We start from the raw sequence: 7,309 nt of genomic DNA, 5'->3' as shown, positions 1-7,309 counted from the left end.
GGGGAAGACATGAATAAGAAAGTGTTGCCAGAATTGCTAATTTTTGAATTCTACTGAAAAATCTCGAATACGCTATTGTCGTGCAACGTTAATTTTAAATTTATCAAAAGTCATTTTGTTATACATTACAAAATAAAATATGAAACAATAATGCAACACTTTCTCTAGCAATATATTTTTATTTTATTTTTTTTTTGCCCTCATGGGATGAAAAGGACCATTTTTTAGCAAGCCCATTATAAGTTCGGCCAGATATATAACGGTGTTGCCGGGGGTCGACATGTCCAAATGGACCATTTCCGAATAATTTCTGAAATTTGTTTTGACCGTCCGGATTCCATCTCGGATTCCCCAGAGAATCTTGACCGCTCGGCCATCCGGCCGCTAAAACGATTACGGCAGTAATAGCTGGACGTGCCGGATTAAATAGCTTCATTTTAAAGATAAATAAATTGCTATTTTAATTTATTATATTTATTTATATTCGATTTTAACTTCGTCCACCAGTTTTCCTAATCGTCTGGCAAAGAATAATGCTTGACTTAACGCAGCCCTGTTCAGTCTGCTAAATGTAGAAGCCATAGACATGAATAAAAATATTAATAAAGTTTGTATTTTAATTTTAATTAATACAGAACTACTCTACTTATTTATTAATATTATTACAATTAAAATATTTTTAATTAAAGGAATTTATAAAAAAAAAGAAAATTATTAATTTTTATTTATTTATCAACCGAGGTATTTTTCCGCCAGATGGCTATACAAACGGAAATGAGTCATTTTCAGTATGTCAAATTGGTTTTACGATGTAGAGTGCAATCGTGTGAACCATAATGTAGATTTAAATTATTCAGTTAATTTTTTAGATAAAATTAATTTGTACGCGTGAAAATTATAGAAAATTGAGTCACCTTACACATTTTAAAAGTAAGATTTAAAAAATATATATTTTTCGGATTGGTTTCGATACTATCGTGAAATGAAAATCGTGTCTAGTATTTAATCACATTTATCTTATCATTATTATTACCATTAAGAATTATAAACTGACGTTTTCCGTTTTAATTTAGAGAAATTTGAAACCACCAATGGCTTATTATATACAAATAATAACAACATACAAATGTATTGATGTAGATCTGTAAACAAACTGTAGAACCTCATACTGTTTGAATTTCAGGTTAAAAGTTTACCTAGGTAGTCCCAACGGTGGCGCTTGGGTTAGGTTAACGGTAAATACCAGGGGCCATATTCTGGTCACTGTCTCTGGTCTCTCGTCGCTTGCAAGTCGGTTGCTGATTGGCTAATCATTTGGATTAGCCAATCAGCGACTGGCTTGCGAGAGATGAGAGACCAGAGACAGTGACCAGAATATGGCCCCAGGTTAACTACATTTCTAGTAGACGTCTCCTTTTTTTCTTTTGTTCAAGAACTATTGTGAATCAATAACTAGTGATGTTAAGCAATCGGCGGCTCCCTTCTGGGAGGAGTCTGTCGGGAGTACGAACACGCCCCATTGGGACTACTTAGGTAAACTTTAACTGAATTACATATTAATATGCATTACTAAAGTATTTCATTACAATCTTCTAGATTTTGTGATATATTACAGCTGAATGCTGGTTAATATGTAAAAAATCGACTCCCGTAACCTAGAAACTGGTAAAATTTTGCATATGAGACAAGCAAACGATTTCTTCCGCTTTTGATTTGATCTATGGTTCGAAGATGTACGATTGAAAGTGGACGAAGACGTTTGCTTGTCTCGTAAGCAAAATTTTGCTGGTTTCTAGGTTATGGAATGGGTTGGTTTTTTACGTATTAACCAGCATTCGGCTGTCGTATATCACAGAATATTGTAATGAAATACTTTTTGTAATCATGAATACAAACACACAGTATTTAGAAGCTTGTAACTTGAATTTATATTATTTATATATATTTGATTGCATTGATAAAGAGTATAGTTCCTCAAATATGTTTTTTAACTTTAAAAAATTTTTTAAATATTTAAAAAACTATAAATAGTGTAATAAAAGCTGATTTATGATGATTGAAATTTACAATTAAAATTAAATAAATTAAGATAAATGTTCGTCTAGGTATCCCCAGCGACGGTTTTTTCACTACTTTTTTAGTGAAATCATTGTTTTATTTCGTATTTTTTTACATAAATCACATAATTGTTGACCCTTCACGTAACATTTGTCTCCGAAGATCAGTTTTTAACATGTATCAGTCTATTCTCCACTATTCTCCATGCTTTGCATGTAGGCGTGCTCTTGGTGCTTGTTATCACTTGCATCTTAGCACCCAAGTGGGAGCGAGCCCCACATCCCCTAAAACAATATAACATCAAATACTTCACAAACAGTCAAGTTGGCTATTCGAAGCTGGCACAGTTGCATGGGCTAAATTGTTAAGTGTGATACTGCCATTGGGGCTACCTATGTGAACATCTACCTAAATTAAATTTAAACATAGTAAACTTTTAATTTAATGGACTAATTGAGGTAAGGTATGTCTGCTATTACTGAAAGTTCCTCAAATTGAATGGATTTTCAGCAATAGCATATATATTAATAACAAATTTATAATGTATAAGATGTACTAAAATTTTGCTATAACATGTAAATAGACACAATAAAAACATAACTATGCAATAAATATTTATTATTCTAACATTTTCGGTCTTCATAATCAATTTTCTTCAGGAGATTGTTTTTTTTTAAATTGTAAAATTCAAATATTTCCTAAAGACAGTTGATNGTCCGTATTTTGTTTCTTTCACATTCAGTAGTAATACAATCAAATATATAATGAAGACTGCCATCAGTTGTATTGCAAACAGGACAAAGGTTATTGTTGTATGTAGTAAAATGAGTTAAATATGAGTTAAAACGCCCATGACCAGTATAAAATTGAACAGTTTGGTGATTAACAACAATCCAAGTATTATGTATAAGTTTAAAAATCTCAGGAAAAAATAGTTTGGTAAGAGACGTGTTAGCATTCCAGTCATGCTGCCATTCCAGAAGCATTTCATTCCATAGTACCATCCAAGTAGGAGGCAGCATATCTGGAGGAATGCACTCAACTACAAATTTAACATAAACAAATACTATACAAACGGAAATGAGTCATTTTCAGTATGTCAAATTGGTTTTACGATGTAGAGTGCAATCGTGTGAACCATAATGTAGATTTAAATTATTCAGTTAATTTTTTAGATAAAATTAATTTGTACGCGTGAAAATTATAGAAAATTGAGTCACCTTACACATTTTAAAAGTAAGATTTAAAAAATATATATTTTTCGGATTGGTTTCGATACTATCGTGAAATGAAAATCGTGTCTAGTATTTAATCACATTTATCTTATCATTATTATTACCATTAAGAATTATAAACTGACGTTTTCCGTTTTAATTTAGAGAAATTTGAAACCACCAATGGCTTATTATATACAAATAATAACAACATAGAAATGTATTGATGTAGATCTGTAAACAAACTGTAGAACCTCATACTGTTTGAATTTCAGGTTAAAAGTTTACCTAGGTAGTCCCAACGGTGGCGCTTGGGTTAGGTTAACGGTAAATACCAGGGGCCATATTCTGGTCACTGTCTCTGGTCTCTCGTCGCTTGCAAGTCGGTTGCTGATTGGCTAATCATTTGGATTAGCCAATCAGCGACTGGCTTGCGAGAGATGAGAGACCAGAGACAGTGACCAGAATATGGCCCCAGGTTAACTACATTTCTAGTAGACGTCTCCTTTTTTTCTTTTGTTCAAGAACTATTGTGAATCAATAACTAGTGATGTTAAGCAATCGGCGGCTCCCTTCTGGGAGGAGTCTGTCGGGAGTACGAACACGCCCCATTGGGACTACTTAGGTAAACTTTAACTGAATTACATATTAATATGCATTACTAAAGTATTTCATTACAATCTTCTAGATTTTGTGATATATTACAGCTGAATGCTGGTTAATATGTAAAAAATCGACTCCCGTAACCTAGAAACTGGTAAAATTTTGCATATGAGACAAGCAAACGATTTCTTCCGCTTTTGATTTGATCTATGGCTCGAAGATGTACGATTGAAAGTGGACGAAGACGTTTGCTTGTCTCGTAAGCAAAATTTTGCTGGTTTCTAGGTTATGGAATGGGTTGGTTTTTTACGTATTAACCAGCATTCGGCTGTCGTATATCACAGAATATTGTAATGAAATACTTTTTGTAATCATGAATACAAACACACAGTATTTAGAAGCTTGTAACTTGAATTTATATTATTTATATATATTTGATTGCATTGATAAAGAGTATAGTTCCTCAAATATGTTTTTTAACTTTAAAAAATTTTTTAAATATTTAAAAAACTATAAATAGTGTAATAAAAGCTGATTTATGATGATTGAAATTTACAATTAAAATTAAATAAATTAAGATAAATGTTCGTCTAGGTATCCCCAGTGACGGTTTTTTCACTACTTTTTTAGTGAAATCATTGTTTTATTTCGTATTTTTTTACATAAATCACATAATTGTTGACCCTTCACGTAACATTTGTCTCCGAAGATCAGTTTTTAACATGTATCAGTCTATTCTCCACTATTCTCCATGCTTTGCATGTAGGCGTGCTCTTGGTGCTTGTTATCACTTGCATCTTAGCACCCAAGTGGGAGCGAGCCCCACATCCCCTAAAACAATATAACATCAAATACTTCACAAACAGTCAAGTTGGCTATTCGAAGCTGGCACAGTTGCATGGGCTAAATTGTTAAGTGTGATACTGCCATTGGGGCTACCTATGTGAACATCTACCTAAATTAAATTTAAACATAGTAAACTTTTAATTTAATGGACTAATTGAGGTAAGGTATGTCTGCTATTACTGAAAGTTCCTCAAATTGAATGGATTTTCAGCAATAGCATATATATTAATAACAAATTTATAATGTATAAGATGTACTAAAATTTTGCTATAACATGTAAATAGACACAATAAAAACATAACTATGCAATAAATATTTATTATTCTAACATTTTCGGTCTTCATAATCAATTTTCTTCAGGAGATTGTTTTTTTTTAAATTGTAAAATTCAAATATTTCCTAAAGACAGTTGATTTAAGAGGATGAAAACACTAGAATGATAAGTGTTTACTATAGGTATCCCTTGATTAATACAGTTAATTAATCCTTTGATGCTACTGTTTATATCAAAATCATGTTAGTCAAATATAGTATCTATGTTAAGTAAAGACAGCAGGTAAAGCTGCATTAATTAAAATTTCTGCTGCATATGTAAAGGTATTGCCACAATTAATTTTGCATTTTAATCAAATTTCATGTTAAGCAAGGGACATCTGTACATGTAGTAAATGGTTACATTTTTGTGGTGAGTAAAGGAAATATTCTGTAGTTATTTTCTGTAAGGCAGAAAGTTTTGTGTTTGTTAAATATGAAATCCATTAAATTTGAGTCTATTAAATAGAGGGCTAACTGTATAGTAATTATTATTGAGAAGAATTTGAAAAGTACTAGTTTACAACAATAAAACCAAATTTAAGCTGAGCAATTTCATATTTACATGCATTCATATATATGTTGAATTCAATTGAAAAATATTTAAAAACATTCACAATCTTTCATAATCTAGTGTTGACTAGTGTTGTACAGTAAGACCCCGCTTAACACGAGGATGCATTGCTAGATGACAAAGTGCTAAACGAAACAGCGTTAAACGAGATCATTTTAACATAGAGTAAATAGGGAAAGGGAAACACACAACCAAAACTAAACAAATTTTACTTTAATTTTAAGTTATTTTTATATTAATTTGTACATTAATGTATGTTAAATAACACAAATAATATATGTTAAATGCACACAGAAATGTAAAATTCATATTTTGTGATGAAAGTCCTGGCTCTTCTGAAATTCTTGTTTTTTGCAATAAAGTCGTCTAGTGTCAGTCATTTATTGCATTTTTTTCTTTCCTTAAGCAAATGTTGATAGCAAGAGATCGCATTCAAACACCTCATCTTGCTTTTGCATTCCTTTCAAAATCTGGATTGTTTGCTATAGTTTATCAATGAATTCAGTTATTGTTACCAAACTTTTAGTAAGGAAATCTGTAGAGAAATTCTTTGGGTTCTTCGTGTTCAGAATCACTATTTTCCAGTTTTACATGAATTCCTTGTTCTGCCAGTTCTTGAAAGTTGTCATTGGTAAGGCTTTCACCAGAAACCTGCAGTAACTTCTCAATATCCTGCTCGTCAACATCTCCTAATCCTGCTGTATCGATTAGGTTGACAATTTGGTCAACCTTACAATACAGTGATAGGTTCTTCTCATTGAGAATTATTGGATACCTTTAGTCATAACTTCTTCCACACTTCGTTCATGCATTTATCAGTTAATTCTTACCAAGCGAAGTCAATATTGCCTAGTTCGCAAAGTTATATTTTTTCCAAAATTGCACCAAACAAACATAGATTTAAGGAAAGTACAGCACTACAACGAATTGCACCTTTTGCTGATTGGTTTGTGTTTGGGAATAATCATATTATATACAAATCAAGGAAATGCTGTGATAATTTGAATCAGCGTAAATTTTAAGCTTTTTTTAGGCTTCGAACAGATCATTTTATATTGAATCAGCATTAATCGAGGCAGCATTAAGAGGTTCTTACTGTACATTGAAAATTTAAAATAAATTTATATAATTTCTTAACACATTAAATTTTCATCAAATGGTGATTAACTTTATCAAGCACTCTAATATGCATATAGTATATTAAGATATTTTAAAAGAAATATTAATTTTATAATTTTATTATTATTTTATTGATAGATTCTTGAACAATGCTTCAGTTAGACAATTTTTTTAATGCCAAAGTTTCATTGCAACAATTTTATAGTTGACTAATACATTCTTATTCTACAAATAATGTCTATTGAGAAATTAAAATTTTTAAAGATGTTTTATTTTTTTACGGTAATTTTAATGTTCAGTTACTTCCAAATTTGTAATCATTATAAAGAAGTTAAAATCTGTATTCGCCAGCAACAAATTTATTATAAAAACATATTTTCAATTTCTCTTAATGAGATATTTAGGTTTATATGAAGAACAAAGAATTTTTTAATAATACACATATTATTATTGGATTTGTTCATTTTTATTTCTAGTATATATTTGAATATTTAATTAGTAGCGTTGTCAAAGTGTCAGTTTGTAAATATTTTTCATAGAGATACTATCATCAAATTTACATTGTTAATTACATAAAATTCAC

General features: G+C 30.7%; 1 protein-coding gene across 3 annotated transcripts in view; it reads left to right on the top strand.

Moving 5' to 3' along the window:
- Positions 1-775: 775 nt before the first annotated feature.
- The window catches only part of LOC111632902 (inhibitor of nuclear factor kappa-B kinase subunit alpha-like), a 66,832-nt gene continuing 60,298 nt past the window's right edge, over positions 776-7,309 (top strand). The window contains exon 1 of one of the 3 annotated variants that reach the window (XM_023377429.1): positions 776-930. The gene's annotated coding sequence lies outside the window, so the exon portion shown is untranslated. Of the gene's footprint in view, positions 931-3,139; positions 3,295-3,757; positions 3,898-7,309 lie in introns of those variants that run through there. The other 2 variants (XM_023377428.1, XM_023377430.1) reach the window with 2 other exon arrangements.

The sequence above is a fragment of the Centruroides sculpturatus genome, unplaced genomic scaffold (assembly GCF_000671375.1).
Source record: "Centruroides sculpturatus isolate CEXI.00-Female unplaced genomic scaffold, Cexi_2.0 scaffold808, whole genome shotgun sequence".
Lineage (NCBI taxonomy): Eukaryota > Metazoa > Arthropoda > Arachnida > Scorpiones > Buthidae > Centruroides > Centruroides sculpturatus.
Note: the sequence above shows the minus strand (reverse complement) of the source record. Positions and strands in the feature narration are given on the sequence as shown.